This window comes from Pelophylax lessonae (assembly GCF_965119305.1).
Source record: "Pelophylax lessonae genome assembly, chromosome: 2".
Taxonomy (NCBI): domain Eukaryota; kingdom Metazoa; phylum Chordata; class Amphibia; order Anura; family Ranidae; genus Pelophylax; species Pelophylax lessonae.
The window spans coordinates 681,415,691-681,440,747 of record NC_138769.1 but is presented as its reverse complement, the minus strand read 5'-3'; the positions used below and the strand labels follow the sequence as shown (position 1 = coordinate 681,440,747).

The following is a 25,057-nucleotide window of genomic DNA, read 5'->3' as shown; positions in this document are numbered from 1 at the left end:
ACAATCTCACAGTCCAGGCACTAGTACCCAGTGCAAACAGTAGTCACACAGTGCAGGCAGTAGTCACACACAGTGCAGGTAGTAGTCACACAGTGCAAGCAGTAGTCACACAGTGCAAGCAGTAGTCACACACAGTGCAGGCAGTAGTCACACACAGTGCAAGCAGTAGTCACACACAGTGCAGGCAGTAGTCACACAGTGCAGGCAGTAGTCACACACAGTGCAAGCAGTAGTCACACACAGTGCAGGCAGTAGTCACACAGTGCAGGCAGTAGTCGGACCCAGTGCAGGTAGCAGTCTAAGAATCCATTCACACCTGTGCAGACTCAGCAGTGCGTGCATGTTTTTGCACGTTGCATTGAAATGGGCTGCCCTACGCATGAAAACTTGCACCAAAGATGTGCCAACACCTTTTTTTTTTCTATGAAACATGCTGCACCAAAATACACGGTACTTTATTACAATTTTGTGCGCACATTAGTAAGGTGTGTGAGGGAGCCATTAGGAATGAATGGTACCGCCATGTACTTTCAAAAGGGATGCATATTTTCTGTCCATTGCGGGGATGCATGAAAAATCATGCAGATTCCCGCTATACTCAAAAAACGTACATCATTTTTGTAGGCATGTGGCGGAGCCAATAACTGTTACAGTCCAGGCACTAGGACCCAGTGCAGGCAGCAGTGTTACAGTCCAGGCACTAGGACCCAGTGCAAGCAGCAGTCACATAGTTCGGGCACTAGGACCCAGTGCAAGCAGCAGTCCCATCATCCAGGCACTAGGACCCGGGGCGGCACACATTCCTCTCATTCCAGTGAATGGGGCTGATTGTTGCAGTTCTCTCCACTCAGTGTTGGGCTCTCCGCTCTCTGTGGATGATCTCTGCTCTGTCTGGCTGCATCATGCACTCCGCTCTGGTCGCCTCCTGCCAGCCCTGTGCCCAGACTCTGCCCAGGGGACTCCAGTGAGAGGTGAGCGCTGCCCTTTGTGTGTTCTGCGGACTGTAAATGGGACACTGCTGGGGACCTGGGCTGTGATATTGGCTGGCAATCTTTTCTGTGCCCATGTGGCACCTGGAGTGTACAAGTCTGACCAGCCACAGATCCCTGATTATTATACCCGGTCAGCACATGGCTCAAGCTGTACCTCTCAATCTCATTCCAGCTATATGCAGATTTCACAGGGACACTTCCAGGATTTGGGAAATTGTTCCTGCAGAGAGCTCACTGCACGGATCACCTTCCTGATCATCTCCCTGAACTGATCACCTTTAAATGCAATACTCTTCAGTAATAATACCTGTCACGCGGTGAGATGCAGTGCTCTTCAGTGATAATAACTGTCACACAATCAGACACAGTGCTTCTCAGGGATAATAACTGCCACACAGTGAGATGCAGTGTTCCTCAGTGATAATAACTGTCACACTGTGAGATGCAGTGCTCTTCAGTGTTAACTGTCACAGAGTGAGATGCAGTGTTCTTCAATTATAATAACTGTCACACAGTGAGATGCATGGTTCTTCAATGATAACTGTCACAGTGAGATGCAGTGCTCTTCAGTTATAATAACTGTCAGAGTGAGATGCAGTGCTCTTCAGTGATAATAACTGTCACACAGTGAGATGCAGTGCTCTTCAGTGATTATAACTGTCACAGAGTGAGATGCAGTGCTCTTCAGTTATAATAACTGTAACACAGTGAGATGCATTGTTCTTCAATGATAATAACTGTCACACAGTGAGATGCCGTGCTCTTCAGTGATAATAACTGTCACAGAGTGAGATGCAGTGTTGCTCAATGATAATACCTGTCACACTGTGAGATGCAGTGATCTTCAGTGATAATTGTCACAGAGTGAGATGCATTGTTCTTCAATTATAACAACTGTCACATAGTGAGATGCAGTGCTCTTCAATGATAATAACTGTCACATAGTGATATGCAGTGCTCTTCAGTTATAATAATTGTCACATAGTGAGATGCAGTGCTCTTCAATAATAACTCACACAGTGATATGCAGTGCTCTTCAGTTATAATAACTGTCACACAGTGATATGCAGTGCTCTTCAGTTATAATAACTGTCACATAGTGAGATGCAGTGATAACTGTCACACAGTGAGATGCAGTGATCTTCAGTTATAACTGTCACATAGTGAGATGCAGTGCTCTTCAATAATAACTGTCACACAGTGATATGCAGTGCTCTTCAGTTATAATAACTGTCACACAGTGATATGCAGTGCTCTTCAGTTATAATAACTGTCACATAGTGAGATGCAGTGATAACTGTCACACAGTGAGATGCAGTGATCTTCAGTTATAACTGTCACACAGTGAGATGCAGTGATATTCAGTTATAACTGTCACATAGTGAGATGCAGTGCTTTTCAATGATAATAACTGTCACATAGTGAGATGCAGTGCTCTTCAGTGATAATAACTGTCACAGAGTGAGATGCAGTGTTCCTCAATGATAATACCTGTCACACAGTGAAATGCAGTGCTATTCAGTGATAATAACTGTCACAGAGTGAGATGCAGTGTTCCTCAATGATAATACCTGTCACACAGTGAAATGCAGTGCTATTCAGTGATAATAACTGTCACACAGTGAGATGCAGTGTTCCTCAATGATAATAACTGTCACACAGTGAGATGCAGTGTTCATCAGTGATAATAGCTGTCACACATATTATTGTTTTGACATTTTTTTAAGTACTCTAATTGCAAGTTTTCTTTACTAGTTATACAGCCAACATACAGTATATTGTACATTAAAATAATAGGTTAAAGCAGAATTATAAATCTCTGCCACTGCACCTGTCAGATAGCACAGTAGTCTGCTCCTTTTATGATTGACAGCAAGCAGTCGACGGATCCTCTGCCAATAGACAGCCTGCTATTGGCTAAAGAATTTGCCTGCTGTCATATATAAGCAAGATCAGAACTGAGGGGAGCTAGTGTCTTAGTTTCCCCTTCAGGCTCCGCCCACTGCAGCATCATTGGTTGCTAGGCTGCTGTCAGTTGTGAAGCTGTGAAAGGGAGAGAGTAGTGGCAGCAAATATGCTCTGCTACATTGTGAACAGGCACTCTGTCTGTCTCTGTACACCAAATTAGAGTAGGGCTTAATTACTGTACTTCCAGTTTTATTATCTATTAACGGGAGGTAATTATTTTTGAATTTTCTGCATTATTTGTGTCACTTTTATAAGGCCATAGCACTAGAAACCTCAGTAGTGCTTTATTAAATTCCCTAGATAGTTTGTCTCTTCTACATTAAAAAAAAAAAAAAAACTGCCTGTTCAAGTTTTTTTTTACTTCCAGTTCCACTTTAACTCGTGTCAGTAAAATCGGTGGATTTATTTCCCCTGTAGTGTCTTTAGGGGTTCATTCACAGGGTATAAAAAACACTGTTTATACATGTAGATGGGCACTGCAGAGTAGCAAAAGCTTCAATCGGATAAATCTTCCAGTATGCTGGAAAATATGTTGCTTAGGAGTAATGCTTTGCTACAAATAGTTTAATGGCAAGCTGAGAAATGGTTATTTCATCGTGCAGTTGATAAGGCGTAGAAGGAAGAGATGTGAAACTTGCCTGCCAGTGCTGAAAGAGTTTTTGGAGAACAGGAACTCACCAATACTAAATCATTGAGGATAAAAGATCTGTGTGTTTATGGCAACTCATTTATTGAAATTGATGCAATTTATAGTGAGAAGCAGTCAGTTTGGTGATTTTGTTAAAGCAGATAGTTCAAGCAGGAACCCGTTTACTAGATCCTTGGGCATTTAATAACATAACCAGTACTGTGTTTAGCTCATATTTTCTATAGATGGATGGGGAGGATAATTTCTCAATGTCCCGTCAAGACCTTGGTGAAGATGGTTTCCCATCCCATTGGCTGTTTGCTTCTTTGGAGTGTGACGGCAGCAGAAGTGTGGAGAGGCGGCTCCCTTGTTGCTTGTGTGCTGTTTCCAGTTGTCATTGTTAACTTATCAGGGAATGTTGGGCTTCCGCATAAGTCAAATGCCACCTCTAATGTAGGAATCTTTGGAGTTGAAAGGGTTGTATACGCTCATTTGAAGTGCATCTGTCACACAGGAGGCAAGATTACGGGGATGTAGAGCAAACTGAGACCTTGTAGAATTAGTGTTTGCTCATTACATTCATGGTGCCTTTGCCACATAAACTCAGATTCCCCCAGTTTGTGCCTCTGCTCCCTCCTACAAGGCCATGGTACCTCTCATGGCCATGATCTCCCTATTTGTAGCTGGACATATAGAAACATAGAATGTGTCGGCAGATAAGAATCATTTGGCCCATCTAGTCTGCCCAATATATCTGAATCCTATGAATAGTCCCTGGCCCTATCTTATATGAAGGATAGCCTTATGCCTATCCCATGCATGCTTAAACTCCTTCACTGTATTTGCAGCTACCACTTCTGCAGGAAGGTTATTCCATGCATCCACTACTCTCTCAGTAAAGTAATACTTCCTCATATTACTTTTAAACCTTTGCCCCTCTAATTTAAAACTGTGTCCTCTTGTGGTAGTTTTTCTTCTTTTAAATATGCTCTCCTCCTTTACCGAGTTGATTCCCTTTATGTATTTAAATGTTTCTATCATATCCCCTCTGTCTCTTCTTTCTTCCAAGCTATACATGTTAAGGTCCTTTATCCTTTCCTGGTAAGTTTTTTCCTGCAATCCATGTACTAGTTTAGTAGCTCTTCTCTGAACTCTCTCTAGAGTATCTATATCCTTCTGGAGATATGGCCTCCAGTACTGCGCACAATACTCCAAGTGAGGTCTCACCAGTGTTCTGTACAGCGGCATAAGCACTTCTCTCTTTCTACTGCTTATACCTCTCCCTATACATCCAAGCATTCTGCTGGCATTTCGTGCTGCTCTATTACATTGTCTTCCCACCTTTAAGTCTTCTGAAATAATTACTCCTAAATCCCTTTCCTCAGATACTGAGGTCAGGACTGTGTCAAATATTCTATATTCTGCCCTTGGGTTTTTACGCCCCAGGTGCATTATCTTGCACTTATCCACATTAAATTTCAGTTGCCAGAGTTCTGACCATTCTTCTAGTTTTCCTAAATCCTTTTCCATTTGGCGTTTCCCTCCAGGAACATCAACCCTGTTACATATCTTTGTGTCATCAGCAAAAAGACAAACCTTACCATCGAGGCCTTTTGCAATATCACTTATGAAGATATTAAACAAAATTGGTCCCAGTACAGATCCCTGAGGTACCCCACTGGTAACATGACCTTGTTCTGAATGTTCTCCATTGACTACAACCCTCTGTTGTCTGTCACTCAGCCACTGCCTAATCCACTCAACAATATGGGAGTCCATGCTCAATGACTGCAGTTTATTGATAAGTCTTCTATGTGGGACAGTGTCAAAAGCCTTACTAAAATCTAGATATGCAATGTCTACTGCACCTCCACCGTCTATTATTTTAGTCACCCAGTCAAAAAAATCTATAAGATTTGTTTGACATGATCTCCCTGAAGTAAACCCATGTTGTTTTTCATCTTGCAATCCATGGGATTTAAGATGTTCCACAATCCTATCCTTTAATAGGGTTTCCATTAATTTGCCTACTATTGATGTCAGACTCACTGGTCTATAGTTGCTCGATTCCTCCCTACTACCTTTCTTGTGAATGGGCACGACATTTGCCAATTTCCAATCTTCCGGGACGACTCCTGTTACTAATGATTGGTTAAATAGATCTGTTAATGGTTTTGCCAGCTCACCACTAAGCTCTTTTAATAATCTTGGGTGTATCCCATCAGGACCCTGTGACTTATTTGTCTTCACTTTAGACAGCAATCTTAGAACGTCTTCCTCTGTAAAGACACATGCATCAAATGATTCATTAGTCATCCTTTCAAGTGGAGGTCCTTCTCCTTCTTTTTCTTCTGTAAAAACTGAACAGAAGTATTCATTAAGGCAGTCAGCTAGCCCTTTATTCTCTTCTACATACCTTCCGTCCTTTGTTTTTAATTTAGTTATTCCTTGTTTTAATTTCCTTTTTTCATTTATATATCTGAAGAATGTCTTATCCCCCTTTTTCATAGACTGAGCTAGTTTTTCCTCTGCCTGCGCTTTAGAAGTTCTTATAACTTGCTTGGCCTCTTTCTGCCTAATCTTGTAGATTTCCTTATCTTCATTGCTCTGGGTTTTTTTATAATTACAAAATGCTAGCTTTTTATTTTTAATGATTTGGGCCACTTCTGCTGAGTACCACAGTGGTCTCTTCCTTTTTTTGCTTTTACTGACAAGTCTAATGCAATTTTCTGTTGCCTTCAATAATGCACCTTTTAAGTAGTCCCATTTCTCCTGGACTCCATGTAATCCGTTCCAGTCTGATAAGGACTCATTTATGACTAATTTCATTTTTGAAAAGTCTGTTTTTCTAAAATCTAAAACTTTTGTTTTTGTGTGGTGTGACTCTTTCACAGTTCTTATATTAAACCACACTGACTGGTGATCACTAGATCCCAAGGTTTCGCCTACAATGACATCATATACCGAATCCCCATTTGTGAATACCAGATCCAAAATGGCCTCCCTCCGGGTTGGCTCCTCAACCACTTGTTGCAGAGACAACCCCAGTAGGGAATTTAGAATATCTGTACTCCTGGTAGAACTTGCTATTTTGGTTTTCCAGTTTATATCTGGAAGATTGAAATCTCCCATAATGATAACTTCTCCTTTCATTGTCATTTTAGCTATTTCTTCAACTAGTAGATCATCTAGTTCTTTAACTTGACCAGGTGGTCTATATATCACACCTACACGAGTTACTGCATGATTAGCAAACTGCAACGTAACCCAAACTGACTCTATGTTGGCCTCACCAACTTGTATTAGGTTAGATTTAATGCTATCTTTCACATACAGGGCCACTCCTCCTCCTTTCTTGCCTTCTCTGTCTCTTCTGTATAAAGAGTACCCTGGTATGGTTATGTCCCAGTCATTTCTTTCATTAAACCATGTCTCCGTAACAGCCACTAAATCTACATTCTCAGATGCCATTATTGACCCAAGTTCATTGATTTTTTTACCTAAACTGCGAGCATTTGTAGACAGGACTCTGAGCTTATCATTTCTTAACCTCTGTGCTTCTGACCTGTTCTGGCATTGTTTCGGGGGGCAATTGGACTCTTGTATTTTCACTCTTTTGCCCCCCCTTTTGGACCCCGCAATTCTTTGATTATTATGGAAAATCCAAAAGTGTTATTTGGTCTTTTCATTAAAGCACATCTAAACACAAAGCCAAAAATGTAATAGACTGCAACTTACTAGTCCTTAGTTATGGTGACTGCATTAAGCCGTTCATACATGGATCGAAATTTAGCCACTTCATCAGGGACCAGACAAATTTTCGATCCATGTATGGACAGGCTTGTTGTACAAAAGTCAATCTATCGAACAACTTTTGTGCAACCAGCCTGTCTGGTTTTCCAGAATGATCAGTGCTGTCACCACTGTCAGAATACAATACCACAGTAGAAGGATTGGGGGAATCCTTCTCCTTCTATCCACCTCGAATTTGTGAATGGGGGAGTCGGATCATTTTTTTTTTGTTCAATCCACTGGTTGAACAAATTGTATATCAATTCTATAGGCATCCTTAGATGACTTTTATTTAAGCTTTCTTCCTTGATTTTTGTTTGGTAAACTTGACCGTAACACACCTTAGGCTTAAAGTAAAAGTCCACCCTAAAACTAAAATTCCTGCATCTACAGACATCAGTGATCTAACACTAATCTATCTAGCCCTGTAAAGAAGAAATCAGTATACATACCTTTTTTGAGGCCGATCCAAACTCCATGGTGAGCTGGAGGAGTCGGGTGTAGGGGGACACTGCTTATAGTAACTCTATGGGTGACATCACTCCCCATTAATTTCAGCTGTTGTCGGCCGTGTCCTCTCAAGAGCTTCCACCGCTGGAGACGGGATTGGATCAGCTTCAAAAAAGGTAAGTATACTGATTTCTTCTTTACAGGGCTAGATAGGTTAGTGTTAGATCGTGGATGTCTGTAGATGCAGGGATTTTTAGTGTTAGGGTGAACTTACACTTTAACCACTTATGGACCACCCGCTGCAGTTTTACGTCAGTATTTTGACGTTGAATACAGCAGATAGCTGCCATAACCCCGGTAGTTTTTTTAAACTGCGGGAGGACTGCTTTAACATAAGGGTGGTCCAAGCGGCAGATTAGCCACAGGACCACTTTATGGGCGGCGGGAGAGGTGCCCCCCCTCCTTCCCGGCCCTTTTTCCCAGCTTACCGGACCCATCGGTAGCGGGGAAAACGCTCCAATCCGCTGTCCCCTCAGGCAGGAAGTCGAGTGAGGGCAAAATGGCCCGTTAGCCCACGCGCAAAAGCGAATGCATACGCAAGTCGCGCCCACTTATGTAAACGGTGTTCAAACCACACATGTGAGGTATCGCCATGATCATTAGACCGAGAGCAATAATTTGGACCCTGGACCTCCTCTGTAACTCTAAACTGATAACCTGTAGAAATTTTTAAATTGTCGCCTATGGGGATTTTTAAGTACCAGTGTTTGTCGCCATTCTACAAGCGTGCGCAATTTTGAAGCATGACATGTTGGGTATCTGTTTACTCGGCGTAATATTATATTTCACATTATAGAAATAAATTGGCCTAACTTAACTGTTTTCTTATTTTTTTAATTCAAAAAAGTGTATTTTTTTTTTTTTTTTTTAAATTGCGTTTGTAAGACTGCTGTGCAAATACGGTGTGATAAACAAAATTGCAACAATCTCCATTTTATTCTCTAGGGTCTCTGCTAGAAAAAATATATAATGTTTGGGGGTTCTAGGCAATTTTCCAGCAAAAAAAAAATGATTTTAACTTGTAAACAACAAGTGTCAGAAAAAGGCCCGGTCCAGCGGTGGTTAAATGAGAGTATAAGAATCTTTATTTTGGCCATGTGACTGTCCTTTTTAAATTGGGCTCAGCTAAAAATAACTGCCCCTTCCTTTTTTAGGATAACTAGCTTTATCCGCTAGCATTGTAAAATTAACCTTTTCAGTACTAGGCTGACAATACTCATTCATTGCACTGTATCCGAGATGGAGCAGCATTGTCCTCCAAGGCTTTAATTATCATTTGGACTACAGACCCCCCCCCCCCCCCCCCATTTGCTCATCTCCACAACATAGAGGAATGTTGCTTGGTAGTTCACAGAAGATAGCTGAGAAAGCTGATAAAATTGTTTGAGATTTCAGTTCAGTCCACAGGGAGGTACAAGGACACTGGTTTTCTGTATTTGCAGGAAATGTATTTAGTATGCAGCCACCACAACTAAGGACTTTTAAGTTACAATATATAGAAATCTTGTTTTTGGGTTTAGATGTACAATAAAGAGTATGTAAAGACATTGCATGGAAGGGTTAGGGACCATTTGTCATGTTTTATTGCTGTCTGTGTCCCTGCTAGAGAGAATCCCCCTTCTATTGCTTGGTGATCGCTATCACTTAGATGGAAAATGAGAGGAAATCACAAAATTTTGAGCTGTCATCAGAGGAAGAGGCGAGGAAGAATCCTCCAGTGAGAACAGCTGTATCTGTGACAACTCTTAAAGATAAGAATTCTGTTTACTTCCCCGGAAAGTTTCACTTTCATTTCCTTTTGTGCCTCCAGGACAGGAAGTGAAAATAAATCTCCCCAATGGGACACGTATAGGCAGAAGTATTATGTATGTCTGTGAAGTATGCATAAATCTGTCCATATATGAACTGAATTTTCGCTGCCATTCCTACCACTGGTGCCCTCTCAGCACCACCTGACTTGACAAAAGTTGTTTTTATAGTTGACTTTTGATGAAGTCTTTGGATGTATCCAGTGTTTATCAAAGAATTTTCTGCCCAAACAGATGCAGGCACTGTTTGGGTATTCTGACAGCTGCGGGTGCTGGCTGTCAGAGTGCAATAACTGGCACTGCAGATTCGCCTATCCTTGTTGTTTAGCATGGATGGGGGAATTGAAATGAACAAGAAAGGTTTCCAACTTTACAGACCTGTCCACATGACAATTCCCTTTCACTGCAAGGCAGAAAGGTGGCTGTCATTAATGCAATGACCATGTTGAACCTTAGATGCAGCAAGCACATCTGCCTCTGTTGGGAAGGGTAGACTCCATCTGCATTACTGATACCTACTCTGACCAAAGCCAACATTACATTGACCATAGGCACGGGGGTAATGTGCTGCAGCAGCTGTTCAAACCCTTTATTCTAAAGCCCCATGCATACACGGGGCGACTATTGGGTCATATCGGCTGGTTCAATAGAAACTGGCCGACATTCGACCTGCGTGTACGGCAACTGGTCCGACAGAAGCTGGTCGAACATCCGGCTTCTGTCAAAGGGGTATGACCGAAAAAAGTCTGCCAATCGGCAACCGAACAGGTCCCCCTGTCAGAACACTATAGCTCAGTGGGGAGATCGTTCTACTAACATCTGATTGTTAGTACAGGTTCTCCAGTTTTTTCATTCAGCCAGACGGGTTGAACAAAAAATAGAAAACTACCTGTGTTTACTAGGCTTTAGCAGAGCTTAGACTTTTGTTGTAGGGACACATCAATACGCAACATTTTTGGGCTACACATGCTCCTTGTTTGGCCCCATAACTTTTTCATTTTGATGTGATCTCTCAATGTAATCCAAGGCTTTGCAGCAAGCTCTTGGGCTTCATTAATACTTGAGAGTCAGTGTCTTTGGTAGTTTTTCATGTTTTTTTTTTACATTTGTATGCATGTGTTTCCTGCGTTTTTAGGCTTGAGCATTTTTGTTTTAGTCAATGTAAAGCTAGTTACTAGGAGGAGGAGACAATCATTATGCCCATATTCACACCCTCTACATCTCTCTGGTATGGTGTTAAATTGGAATATACTCCCCTGTCTAGATATTGTTTAGCTCTGTATTCTTGTTCCTTGGTTTTGTAAAACATTTTGTTTTTATTGTTATATACCAAATTATTTTTTGTATGGAATTCTGTTTGTGCTGCAGCTCTTGACCATAGATCACAGGCCAGTTCTGTGAGTTTCCCGAAAACCCTGACTTACAAAGCTGCCTACACTGTATAGACACAGTAAATGTATTATAAGTATAGACAGAAAGACGGAAGAGAAGAGGGGTGAAGAAGAGGAGGGACAGGATATGGAAAGACCGGGGCAAAGCGAGAAATTAACGTTTTGGTGTTGGAGTGCCGTCATCATTTTCCTCTGAATGGCTGGCAGAATCCCACAGCAGTGAGTAGATTGTGAGACACTCCGTAGTTGGGGGCTGATGTCTTCGAAAAGTCTGTGGTGTCTCCAACAACTGGTAAGCCTCCAGTTTCTCTTTCCTGCAGCTTGTATTGTAAGATCCAAGGCTGGAGCATGATTGGCTGTTGGAGGTAACACGCACACTTCTTTATTTCAGGAATTAAACTTGTGGCCCATTGTTCGGTACCTTTAGATTTGTGTAGCCTTGTGTTCGTTTTAACATAAACACACCATTGTTTTATGCTAAATTCTGTTCACTGGCCTTCAAGAAACATCTGGATGGTGTTTGGTTTCACCAGCTGAAAGTGGCATGGCTTTAATTTAACCCCTAAATGTTGCCTTCCAAATAGGACAACAGGTAACCATACACGGAAAGAAAGGATAGCTAAGTAAGCAACTGGATGTCCAGTAAGCTTTTCTTTTTACTGTATGGGTACACATTGGAAAGTGATAAATGGTCAGTAGTATTAGTTGGTAATTTTGTATATAGTTAGTATTCCCAGGTGGTATATGTGAGGCGCCTCCTGGTGTGTTATGCATTGCCCCTTTTTTTTATTGTTATCTTCCATACCGATAACCCTGGGCATTACCAAATTATCCCATCAGCTTACAATAAATACGAAATGTATTTTGCTTATGTGCAGCTAAAGTCAGTATTATTTTGGTGTCTCACTTCTTCTGTAGTGTAACCTGAATGGGGAATCCACTGGGCAGAAATGAAGACTAAGTTCCAGAAATGTATAAGAAACCTGTCAGTCTGCCCCTGTCAACGCTGAAAGATGAACCTGTGAAAAAAAGAAACCGAATACTTACCTCTCTCGCTGCCTGTGCCAAAACTCCCCCGCTTTTGGGAGAATCTTTCTCTTGTGTTCCCTGCGGCACTCAGTGGTTCCTTCCTATGACCTTCCTGCCAATACTGAGTCCTGTAATGACATGTAGGTCAACAGGAGGAGCCACTGAGCAGAGCAGGGGACCAAGGAGATCAACTCCCAGAGTGCTTCCCAGAAGACTTCAGCTGGGAATTTCACACAAATGCAGTGGTGTTTGGAGGTACGTGTAGTGGGGAATACTTTTTTCTTTTTGTTTATTGACAGGGTTGCTTTAAAACAGCTGAACAACTTTCCCTAACACTGATCAGAGCAGACAATAATGATGTCACTCTACGCCTGTAACACTGACCGAACGTTGGATGGTTCCTGCTGAACCCGCTGACATTTGGTACCTGTGTACCTGGCTTTGGTGATTGGCAACTTTGCGTGCCGTACTGGGGTCCTAGGTTCAAATCCTGCCCAGATCACTATCTGCATGAAGTGTGCATGTTCTTCCTGTGCTTGCATGTCTTTCCTCCTACACTCCAAAGGCATGCTTGTGAGCTAAGTATCTTCTCTCTAACTTGTCCCTAGTTTGTATGTGAGATCTTATGGCACTTTTCCACTGCAAGTACCGGCTCGGCTCTAATCGGCCCTGCTTGGCCCGGTTTGCTTTTCCACTGCTGGTACCGCATGGTACGGTGTTGGAACGGTTCGGTACGATATGGTTTGCTTTTCCACTAAAGTAGTACTAAAGTTAAGTGGGTGGGGTAACAACGGGGTGGGTGGGATTCTCTGACCAATCAGTGGTTAGTAGTGATTGCATGCAAAGGATTGTGGGTTATGGTACCTCTTGGAACCACAATCGAGGTGGTACTTTTTTTGAGAGCCGTACCGTTCGGTTCCATGCAGTGGAAAAGCTCCGCCGTACCGTACCGTTCCTACACCATACCATGTGGTACCAGCAGTGGAAAAGCACAAAAGCGAGCCGAACCGTTTGGTTCCATGCAGTGGAAAAGCGCCATTAGAGACCTTAGATTGCTCTCAAAGAACTTAGGCCTGATGTGAGTGCTGATTATACAGTGAACAGTATATATAAGTCTGCAATACATAAATCTATGTGAGAGGTAATAGATACATTTACACTTGGCATTAAAAATATTTCTATTGGTAGGTTCACTTTAGTTCTTTCTTCCCTGCTCTACACAGCTTCAGCCTGTCATCGCCTAGAAGGATCAATGTCAGAACTCCTTTGCTACTCAATTGGTTCCGCAGTCTTGAAATATCTTTACCTATATAAATGGTGGGCTGACCTCTATTTGTATGATCAGTAAACTTGGACTGCTAATAAGACCAGCCCACTCCTATAGCCATTAAAAGCGTTCCAATGTAGAAACATCTCAAGAACCTTGGCATAGGAGTCCTGTTGCAGGTGCAACCACCGTAACCCCTGTTTTTACGACTCTTGGGCAATATGAGTATTCACAGGTTAGTCATTTGGGAGATTGATCATTTTAATGGTTGGGTTATGCCTAGTATATTAGGACTGCCAATAAAATCACCTCAGCCCTATAGCCGCTAAACTTTCTCCTGAATGCAGAAAAAATCTCAGGAACCTTGGGATAGGGGACCAGCTGCAGATGAGACCACTGTAACTCCTGGTTTTACAACCCTTGGGCAAATGTAGTATTCCTTGAAAGAATGATCATTTGGTGGTTGGGTTGTGACTACTGTACATGTCGAACCAACATTAGTACGATTAATTTATTATGACTGCAAAAAAAAAAAAAAACACCTCACCCCTATAGCCTCTGAAGGTGCTCCTATATAAAGAAACATCTCAGAAAACTTGGGATAGGGGTCAAGTTGCAGGTAGAACCCCTGTAACCCGTTTTTATGAACCACTGGCAAAATGATATTCAGAAGTTAGTGATTTAAAGGATTGCCTGTTAAATGGTTGGGTTGTGTTTACATGCAATGTCAATTGGCAGCAAGCAGACTAATAGCATGCATTAAAAAGGGAATTTACTCCAGAGATAAAACGATAATCCTGCCACTTTCAAAATATGGTTTGGCCTCATCTGGAGTATTCCATCCAATTCTGGTCACCAGTCCTCGGGAAGGATGTGCTGGAACTTGAGAAAGTCCAGAGAAGGGCAACAAAATTGCTGTGGGACCTCAGTTATGAGGAACGACTACAAGATCTAAACCTATTCTCCCTGACGCTTGAGAGGAGATATGATAGTGATATACAAATATCCCAATGGTGATCCCAGCGTAGGAAGAAAATTATTCAGTCTCGGGAGTGTAAGAAGGCACGGGCTAATCAATGAGATTGGAAGAGAAGTGGTTTAACCTTAAGCTACGTAGGGAGTTTTCAGGGTGGTAAGGATGTGGAACTCTCTTCCACAATTGGTGATGTCAGCAAGAAGTATTGATAATTTTTAAAGACTCTTGGATGTGCATCTTAGATCTTAGTGAACACAATATACAGTGATATGGAAAATGATTATCAATATGAACACACATACACCAAGTACACAGGTTTGACTGGATAGACTAGTGTCTTACAACTATGAAACTATGTCTAACCATTATTTGTATGATTAGTATATTAGGAATGCCAATAAAACCACTTTATCCCTATAGCCGCCAATGGTGCTCCTATATGCAGAAACATCTTAGGGTTAGATTATAAGGGGAATTTTCCACTACATTCTAGCCTTGGGAAGATGAATATTAGCTGGACCACTAAAGGTTTTTACTCTACCTTGTACTGGTGACAGGGTCTCTTTAAAATCATGCACATAAGGTCTTCTGACCTTTTGACCGGGATATGCCTGCCTTGGTTTAAATCCAAATTGTTATCCCTGTCAGTGTACTTAGATCAGTGAGGTGCAGCTTGGAGCGCCTGTGTACACAAGCTGTAGGACAAATGTTTACAGGGAGAAAGTTTGGAGACCTCTGTGTCTTCTACCAATGATTGCTTGCTAATTGCAAGTCACTTGATTGATGAGTGACAAAAGGATGCCAACTGTTTTGTATAGTGATGCCTCTTTCACTGTCCTAAAGATAAACTAGATTCCATTAGGTCCCATTCAGACATGTCTGTGTTAATGCGCAAAAATAAATGTATTAGCATGCGTTCCTTAAAGGCAGCTTATTCATTTTAAACAGGCTGGCAGCGCACATGCATTGTAGTCTGCAGGCAGAAATGTTGGCATGCAATTCACTATTAATAGCACCACAGACAGTTTTATGCAATACGGGGAACTGAAATGACTATTTTTCTGCTCTGAGCATGCGCAGTTTTCTCATCAGGCAGGGAGCTGCTGAAGGTGAAGTCAGGGTTTCTTTGCATTCTGGCACAGGTAGTTTAGATTTTTTAGGTATAGCTTATATAAATTCATTTTCTTCCTAAATGTGTAAAATAAACTTCAAAAGGTTTGTATTTTTTTTGCCTAGTTCGCCTAGTTTTGTTAGGTGAAGTTTATTTAACCAGGTGAACACTTCCGCCTTCATTAGTAAATCCCGTATTCGCATCTATATATAGTCGCATGATTTGTTAAATCTCACAGTTTCCCATTCGTGCGCCTGTGCAGTGCCTTCGCCCAGGGCATTCACCTTCAGTAAATCAACTCCAGTGTGTTGCGGTAGCTCATAGGCCTGTATAGAGTCTCAGGGTTTTTTTTTTTTTTTTTTTACAGAAAAAGCGTACCTAAACTCCCAAACAAAATAAATGTCAAATATTGCAGCTTGCCAGTCCTTAGATGGCTGCATTAGTTTTGTTTTTTCAAACTCTTTTTTCCTTTAACCTCCTGCCACAGATTTACTGCGGCAGGCAGCCGCTCCTGGGCAAACCGACGTAGCTCTACGTCAGTTGCTCTCAGGAGGCTAGGGGGCGAGCGCGCACCGCCGGTGGCGCACTCCCGCCCCCGCTTATCAGCGGGGAAGCCTGTGCGTGTGTCAGGTGGCTCCGATTGCCGTCTGACACTCTCGATTGTTCCCCGCTGAGATAGGACGGTCGGCTGTTGTAAACACAGCTGACCGTTCTTCTCCCTGCAATGATCACAGAGACCATGTAATCCTTCTATATAGGATCGCATGTCTCTGTGATCATTTCAGAAGCCACGCCCACCCACAGTTAGAATCACTCCCCTAGGCTCACATTTAACCCCTTGATCACCCATAGTGTTAGCCCCTTTCCTGCCAGTGTCATTATTACAGTAACAGTGCATATTTTTAGCACTGATTACTGTAGTAATGTCACTGGTCCCCCCAAAAGTGTCAAAAATGTCAGTTAGGGGTCCGATTTGTCCACCGCAATGTCGCAGTCCCGCATAAAATCGCAGATCGCCGCCATTACTAGTAAAAAAAAACAAGTAAAAATGGCATAAATCTTTCCCGTAGTTAGTAGACTAGATAACTTTTGCGCAAACCAATCAAAATACGCTTATTGCAATTTTTTTACCAAAAATATGTAGCAGAAAACAAATTGGCCTAAAATGTTAAAAAAAAAAATATATTTTTATATATATATAATATATATAGCAGAATGTGAAAAATATAGTTTTTTTTTCAGAATTGTCGCTCTTTTTTTGTTTATAGCACAAAAAATAAAAATTGCACAGGTGATCAAATACCCCCAAAAGAAAGCTCTATTTGTGGGAAAAAAAGGACATCAATTTTATTTGGGTACAGCGTTGTACGATCGCGCAATAGTCCATTAAATGAATGCAGTGCCGAATCACAGACTAGGTCATTAAGCAGGAAAATCTTCCGGTCTTAAAGTGATTAAAGTGGAACTTCACTGTATATGAGCACCACCAAATCAAAAACACTATTTAATTTATTTTTAATTTTCAAAGCAAACTCCCCCATCCACCCATGTCTCCATGCTTTATTTTGTTAAGAAATCCCCTTCTAGCATTTCTGACCATGGTCATCTTGAGTAAGGGCAGATAATTAATGTAGCATTTACTTCCTGGAATCCATCTGCCGTTAGCTCAAGCATGCATGCAGGAGAGTGTGTTTAGCCAAGAAAACCCCTCCTCCTCTCCTCCTGAAGACTCCTGGAATGTATGACATCATTTGCCTAGGCAAAAATTCAGGAAGTGACTGAAGAAATGTAAAAAAAAGGATTCAAAATAATCAATGTTGATTGGGAGAGTGAAGTTCCACTTTAATTCCACCTAGTGATTCTGCCAGTAAAGTGGGGTACACACTATATGAAAATCGGGCAAATGATCGTCCAATTTTCCTCGTTGTTTCACAGCAAGTCGGAACCAAGGAAGGAAACAATGTATGAGAATTCTCGTATGACAAAGGCTTGTTTTTTTTGTTGTTGTTGTTTATTGTTTCTGATCATGCAAAGTCTTTTGTTTTTCTTCTCGTACGGAAATCGTACAAAAATGGTACACATTAAACGCAAATCGTTCGTTCTGTTCCCGTACAAGAAACATTTTAGAGTTTGTCCCTTCAGAAATTAAATTCGGAAGGTTGGAATCCACTGTTGAAAGTTGCGTACACACTATCAGAAAATCGTACGATCGTTCCTCAAATTAACATGTTCACCTGATTTTCTTCTAGTGTGTACGAGCCTTTTCATACTTTTTGTCCTAGGATGATAAAGCTGGGAAATCAAGGCAGGAATAAAGAACTTCACCCTGCTCATATTCTCCATACCATAGAGGGGTGGGGTTCTGTAGTTCTCAGAGATAGTAGGCAGCAATGTAGCTAACAACAGTCAGCACAGGCAGAGAGCACAGGCAGTAAGTAAACCATAAACAAAATTCCCATTGGGGTGGGACTTTAACCACTTCAGCTCCGGAAGTTTTACCCCCTTAATGACCAGGCCATTTTTTGCAATTCGGCACTGCATTACTTTAACTAACAATTGCGCGGTGGTGCGACGCTGTACCCAAATAAAGGTTGATGCCAACCACACCCCTGAAAGGGAGCTGTGAAGGCTCCGAAACGCGTCGGGTGGAGGACGTCAATCATACGTCATTACTTTGACGTTAAATACTGGTGTTATGACAGCAGCTAGCTGTCATAGCCCCAGGATCATTTTATACTTTGAGCGATTCGGCGTCAGGTAAAATTGGTCCCACGGGCGCGTTTGCCGTGGCATCACTTTTAGAGACAGAAGGAGAGGTGCCACCCCCCTTCAGCCGCTTCCACGTCGTTTCAGGGCCACCGTAGTGTGGCCCCTTGCTGGACAGAAAGTCGAGTGAGGGCAAGATGACCACCACTCGTCTCTATGCTATGTGATTGGACACAGCGGGAGCCAATCAGCGGCTCCGACAGCTGCGATGGCCGCCAGCCACCCGCGATCGTCCTTCAGAATGACAGAACGGCGGTCTGCCTATGTGAACAAGGCAGACCATCATTCGGTAAGACAGGAAGACAGATCTTGTGTTCCTACTAATCAGGAACACGGATCTCTCTCTTCCTGCAGTCAGTCCATTCCCCCACTGTTAGAAAGCACTCCCTAGGAGCACACTTAACTCCTTGATCACCCCTGATGTTAACCCCTTCCCTGCCAGTGTCATTTATACAGTAACAGTGTATATTTTTAGCACCGATCACTGTATTGGTGTCACTGGTCCCCAAAAAGTGTCACTTAGTGTCAGATTTGTCCGCCGCAATGTCGCAGTCCTGCTAAAAATCGCTGATCACCGCCATTACTAAAAAAAACAATATAAAAAAAGTGCATAAATCAATCCCATAGTTTGTAAACGCTATAACTTTTACACAAACCAATCAATATATGATTTTCAGCATATATCCATCTACCAGCCAGGGTGTACAAATTGCGGGCCACAGCCTCCACTTTCCTGTGAGTCGGGTCCTTAAAGGCCAGGGACTCATCAATCATGGTTGCCTTGTTTAATCTGGTAACCAGAGGGTCCACCACCGGTGGAACAGTTCACTTCTTAAGAAGGGACTCCTCATAGGGGTATCAAAATACGCTTATTGCGATTTTTTTTTTTACCAAAAATATGAAGCAGAAAACAAATTGGCCTAAAATGTTAAAAAATTTAGATTTTTACATTTTTTGGGGGGGAATTTCATATAAAAAAATGTGAAAAATATTGTTATTTTTTCAAAATTGTCGCTCTTTTTTTGTTTATAGCGCAAAAAGTAAAAATCACACAGGTGATCAAATACCACCAAAAGAAAGCTCTGTTTGTGGGGAAAAAAAAGACATACATTTAATTTGGGTACAGCGTCGCGTGACCACGCAATTGTCCGTTAAAGTAACACAGTGCCGAATCGCAAAATATGGCCTGGTCAGGAATGGGGTAAGATCTTCCAGTCTTAAAGCAGTTAAAAATACGCTCATTGAGAATTTATTTGTCAAAGACATATAGCTAAATACATTTTGGCCTAAATATATGACAACAATTGAATATATTGGATATTTTTTAATGTCAAAGTAGAAAAATATTGTTATTTTTTCCAAATTGTTGCTTTTTTTTATTAATATCACGAAAAATGAAAATCACACAGGTGATCAAATACCACCAAAAGAAAGCTCTGTTTGTGGGGAAAAAAAGGACGTAAATTTCGTTTGGGTACGGCGTTGCATGACCGCGCAATTGTCAGTTAAATTTGCACAGTGCCGAATTGCAAAAAGTGGCCTGGACGTAAGACAGCAAAATCCTCCGGTGGTAAAGTGGTTAAGAAGATCAAGAGCTGTGTCCATCAATGAACGAAAGAGAAATATTGCTTTTTTTTCAAATGTTTTTTCGTTTATAGTGCAAAAAAAAAAAACCGCAGAGGTGATCAAATATCCAAAAGAAAGCTCTATTTGTGGGAAAAAATAGGACATCAATTTTATTTGGGTACAGTGTTGCATGACCGTGCAATTGTCAGTTAAAGCAACGCAGTGCCATATGGCAAAAAAATGGCCCGGTCATTAAGGGGGTAAAATCTTCCGGAGCTGAAGTGGTTAAAGTGCTTGTGGACTTATTGGCCAGCATTACTATTCAGAGGACCTTAACATTCTGTGCATAGCTGACCCTTAAACTCTGCGTAAGGATCATGGGAAGATGTTTATATTGCTATATTCTGAGTCTTGGGAAAGGGAAAAGCGGTGATTTGATCACAGACGATGGTAGATCCTCCTTCCTTGATTCCGGGGCCGCAGTGTAATCCCTGGCAATGCATGTTATCAAGGCTCAGCAGAAGTGATACCTGCAGGAAACAGGAGATGAATGGAACATGTTTATGTTTAGTCCGGTGAAATGTTAATGGCTCAGGTTACACATAGCCAGAGAGGTCATACAGCACAGGAAATTTCACTGGAAACCCAACCAGACATGCAGCCCTATAATGGAATCCTGCTTGCATCCAGGCTGCTGATTAGCTGCTGTTTATAGAAGGTGTTAATTGATTGGTGCTCAAACTAATAAACATGGAGGATCAGTTACGGAAATCCCCAGACATTCAGTGTCCCATTCTATGGAGTTCATTCAAGTGTGGGGTATTTAATATTGACAGTTAATAATTTGCTTTAGACCCGTTCACGTCTGAGCGTTTTCCAATTTGAGGCTCCAGCATAATGTCACTTGAGCATTTTTGGCCCCTAAAGAATTTAATAGCAACATGCAAAAATGCACATTTATTCCACCCTAGTTACTAGCTTTCTATTCCTAAAAATACAGTAATTGATATAGGAAATCTCAAAGCAAAAACTCCCGTACAAACATAAAAAAAAAAAAAAGCCTGTAAAAATGACCAAAGACGCTCAGCCCAAGTGCAAATTCAACCTTAACTACTTCTGGACTGGAAGGATTTGCCCCCTTAATGACCAGGCCATTTTTTGTGATTGGGCACTGCGTTACTTTAACGGACAATTTCGCAGTCGTGCGATGCTGTACTCAAATACAATTGATATCCTTTCTTTCCCACAAATAGAGCTTTCTTTTGGTGGTATTTGATCACCTGTGCGATTTTTATTTTTTGCGCTAAAAGAAAAAACGACAATTCTGAAAAAATAAAAAAAAACAATATTTCTCATATTCCCCAAAAAAAGTTAAAAAAATCAAAATTTTCCATCCTTTTAGGCCAATTTATATTCTGCTACATATTCTGCTAACAAAAAAGTTATCGCATCTACAAACTAGGGGAAAGATTTATGTCATTTTTATTTATTTTATTTTTTTACCAGTAATGGTGGCGATCTGCGATTTTTAGCGGGACATTGCGGCGGACAGATCGGACCCCTGACATTTTAGACACTTTTGGGGGTACCGGTGACTTTTGGGGGTACCAATATGCACTGTTACTGTAAAAATGACACTGGCAGGGAAGGGGTTAACTATACCGGTGATCAAGGGGTTAAATGTGTCCCTAGGGGCATGATTCTAACTGTCAGGGGGCGTGGCTTGTGAAGTAATCACAGAGACATGCGATCCTTTATAGCAGAATCACATAGCCTCCGTGATTACTTCAGTGAGAATGACAGACGGCTGTGTTTACATCAGCGGTCTGTCCTTCTCTCACAGCTGCGGGAGATTGGGAGTGGCCAGCAACCATTGGAGCCGCCGGTCACACGTGCTGGCTCCCCAGGTAACGAGCGGGGGCGCGGCGGCGAGCGCTCGCCCCCTACAGTATCCTGAGCGAGCGACATAGGGCTACGTCGCTTTGCCCAGCAGCTGCAGAGTGCTGCAGTAAATGTACGGTGGGCGGGGCGCAAGAGGTTAAGGGTGGTAAATCTTCCAGGACTGAAGTGGTTAAAGGGGTTGTAAACCCTCCTTTTTTTTTTCGAATAACAAAATAGCCTATACTTACCTGCTCTGTGCAATCATTTTGCACAGAGCAGCCCCGATCCTCTTCTTCTGGGGTACCTGCTGGTGCTCTGGCCCCTCCTCTTCATCAGGTGCCCCCACGGGAAGCCACTTTTCCTGGGGGCACCCATGCATGCTCGCTTCTGAGTCCTGCTGCTGTGACAACTGAAACAGACATCGGGACTCGGCCCGCCCCCACTAACGCGCCAATGGCTCCTGCTGCTAGCAATTTGTCCAGTGAGGAGAAAGACTGCCTGGAGCTGCTGCTCTCGTGCACATTGCTGGATCGTATCGGGCTTAGGTAAGAAACAGGGAGGTTGGGGGGGCAGCTGCAGCACAGAAGGTTTTTACCCTAATACATAGAATACATTAAGGTTAAAAGCAGTAGGGGCCGCGAGTCCCTCGTTGGCCTACGAGGGACTCGCGGCCCCTACTGCTTCCTATGCTTGTTTTTACCTCGTTCAAATGTGAGTACGATTCTTGATTTTTATGCCTAATAAATATATTAAACGGTACATCACTATATGAGGTCTTCCTTTTCATATACTACCTCGGGATATCTCCCTACATTTGAGAGAGGAACATTATGGTGATCTTGTTTACTGGCAATATCTGACCGCGCTGAGAGGAGACACCCAGGGATATTTTCTACCTAAGAGCCCACTATTAGGATCCATAGAAAAGAGGCTATTACCCTAAAGCTTATTACCCCTGTAGGGGTATATATCTCTGGTGAGCGCGGGATATACTGGAGGGGTGCATGTTTTTCTTCACCCTACACCTATCACTCGGATCACCCCCCGAATAATATTGAATCACTATTGGTTTCATGAAGCACCTTTTTTGCAAGCACTTTATGGACTGATTTTGGACTTTTTTGAGTTTATATATATATATATATATCCAATTATTTTTGGTGTTTTCACTGGACATTATCACATTGGCACTTTGTTATTGTTTTATTAATTGCACACATCACTTTAGGCCCACAATTTATGTGCCTATTTTTATCTCTATTTATTTTATATACTAAAGTTTGGACAATTTTCTTATAATTTTTTATACAACGTTTTTATATAGGTTTATTCACATTGTTTTAATTTTGCACACTAGCATTTTATTGCACGATATTTTAACCCCTTCCACAATAGTATATATACAACTTTTAATAGGCAGCGCCATTTTACCTCGCTTTATTTCTTTATTGTACGATATAGCCCATTGGACTATATTTTGGGGTAGGCTGCAGCCTAACTCATATCCATAAGCGCGGAATTCTTATCTCTTTTATCTTCTGTTCTTTCACTCATTGAGCCATTGCTAAATCAGGGCTATTGTGTAACAACAAGCGACAACTTTTATACGTCTCCTGAACTTTATGAGTTTCTTCTGCAAAACAAAACTGATGCCTATGGAACCGTTAGGGCTAACTGGTGCGACATGCCGCCAAAGTTTGGCAAAAAGAAGCTGAAGACAGGAGAAATGGTTGCCTGGCAGAGACAAAATTATGGCACTGCAATGGAGGGACAAGAAAGATGTGTGCCTAATGAGTACAGTGCATAACACCTCCACTGTAATGGTACGCATGAAATGTGGGAAAGAAGTCATGAAGCCACAAGTAGTGATAGACTACAACAACACCATGGGAGGTGTCGACAGAGCCGACCAAGCAATGATATTCTTCCCAGCTATGAGGAAGCAGTAATAGAAGTACTACAAGAAGATCTTCAGACATCGTCTTGAGCAATGCTTGTGGAATGCCTACATTCTGCTCAAAAAAAGAGTGACAAGCCTGTGATTCATTCTGTCTTCATTTGGAAAGTTGCCGAACGTATCTTTGTGAACCACCAAACACCATCAATGGCTGGGAATAGATCTGGACTTTGTGCTGTTGGTGTTGTGAACCCGGAACGCCTGACTGGTCGTCACTTCATGAACTACATCCCACCAACGGAGAAAAAGGTCAGCACCTAGAAGGATGTGCGTGGTTTATTGCTCGAAGCGAGATGACAGTGGAAAGATAATCCAAAAAGAAACAAGGTTCTATTGTTTGACGTCGGACTTTGTGCAGTCCCATGTTTCAAAACTTTTCATACCCGGGATGTTTACTAAACCAGTATGCAGTGTCTGGTATTACAGTGATAAGTAATATTGCACCCTTGTTTGGACAAATTTCAGTGTTTTTGGTTTTACTACATTATTGAATAAAATGTATTATTATATTATAATTTATGATTTCGTATTTCAAACTTTATCATACCCGGGATGTCTATTAGACTCTTGTTTGGGCAGATTTAAGTGGGTTATTTCTAAGAATTATAGGCCTACAATATAAAACAACATATTTCCATGCAAAACAATGTACCGCTTTGACATTCAAAAATAATGACATAATCAGACCGCCAGGGAGGTTAAAGAGGAACTTCAACCCCGCCATTTTTATTTATTTATTTTTTTTAATCCCTTCATACCTAATGCTGAGTTGTCCTAAATTCACATACTCCCAGGCCCAGCAAATCCACCATTGTCCTGCTGTGATCCACGTTTCACGATTCACCCTCTATTTGTTTTGTGACCATTGTCACTGAATTAGAAAAAGTCATGGGAAATCTACAAATTTTCAGCTGTTCTCCCAGTACAATGAGGGTAAATCTTCCTATGGGGATACCTGTCCTGGTGACAATGACATTTCATTTTGTAGAAATTTTCTCCTAAAGCGGAACTTTACCCATAACAACTTGTTTCTTGCTGGAAGCTGCCATTTTGATGAAGCCCAGAGCCCCCTAAACAACAGTAAATCATAAAGTGGAACTAAACCCATTGATTTAACAAAAACAGTTACATTCCTGTAATGCCAGGATTGCTAACTGTCACATCTACTTGTGTCCTCAACCAAACTGTCAAACTACCAAATGGTTGCTGTCATAACTGATCACTCGTGCAGCACCACGGCAGTTACAGATCAAACAGAAGCAGCTTCCATGGCTGTAAAGAATTGGAATGTTTAATTCCGTTTTAAGGCTGTCCGCAGATCGGCCTCTACAAACTCAGCAGTGCCTAAAAATGCCTAAAAATAGAGAGAAACTGAGCATGTGTAGAGCAGGATGAAACAGTGTATTACTGGATTT

The 25,057-nt window shown here is 41.8% G+C and overlaps 1 protein-coding gene across 3 annotated transcripts in view; it reads left to right on the top strand.

Moving 5' to 3' along the window:
• Positions 1–25,057, top strand: part of AMOTL1 (angiomotin like 1) — a 233,162-nt gene that overhangs the window by 56,426 nt on the left and 151,679 nt on the right. The window contains exon 1 of one of the 3 annotated variants that reach the window (XM_082244558.1): positions 823–971. The exons of the other annotated variants lie outside the window; for them this stretch is intronic. The gene's annotated coding sequence lies outside the window, so the exon portion shown is untranslated. Of the gene's footprint in view, positions 1–822; positions 972–25,057 lie in introns of those variants that run through there. 3 annotated transcript variants of the gene reach the window in all.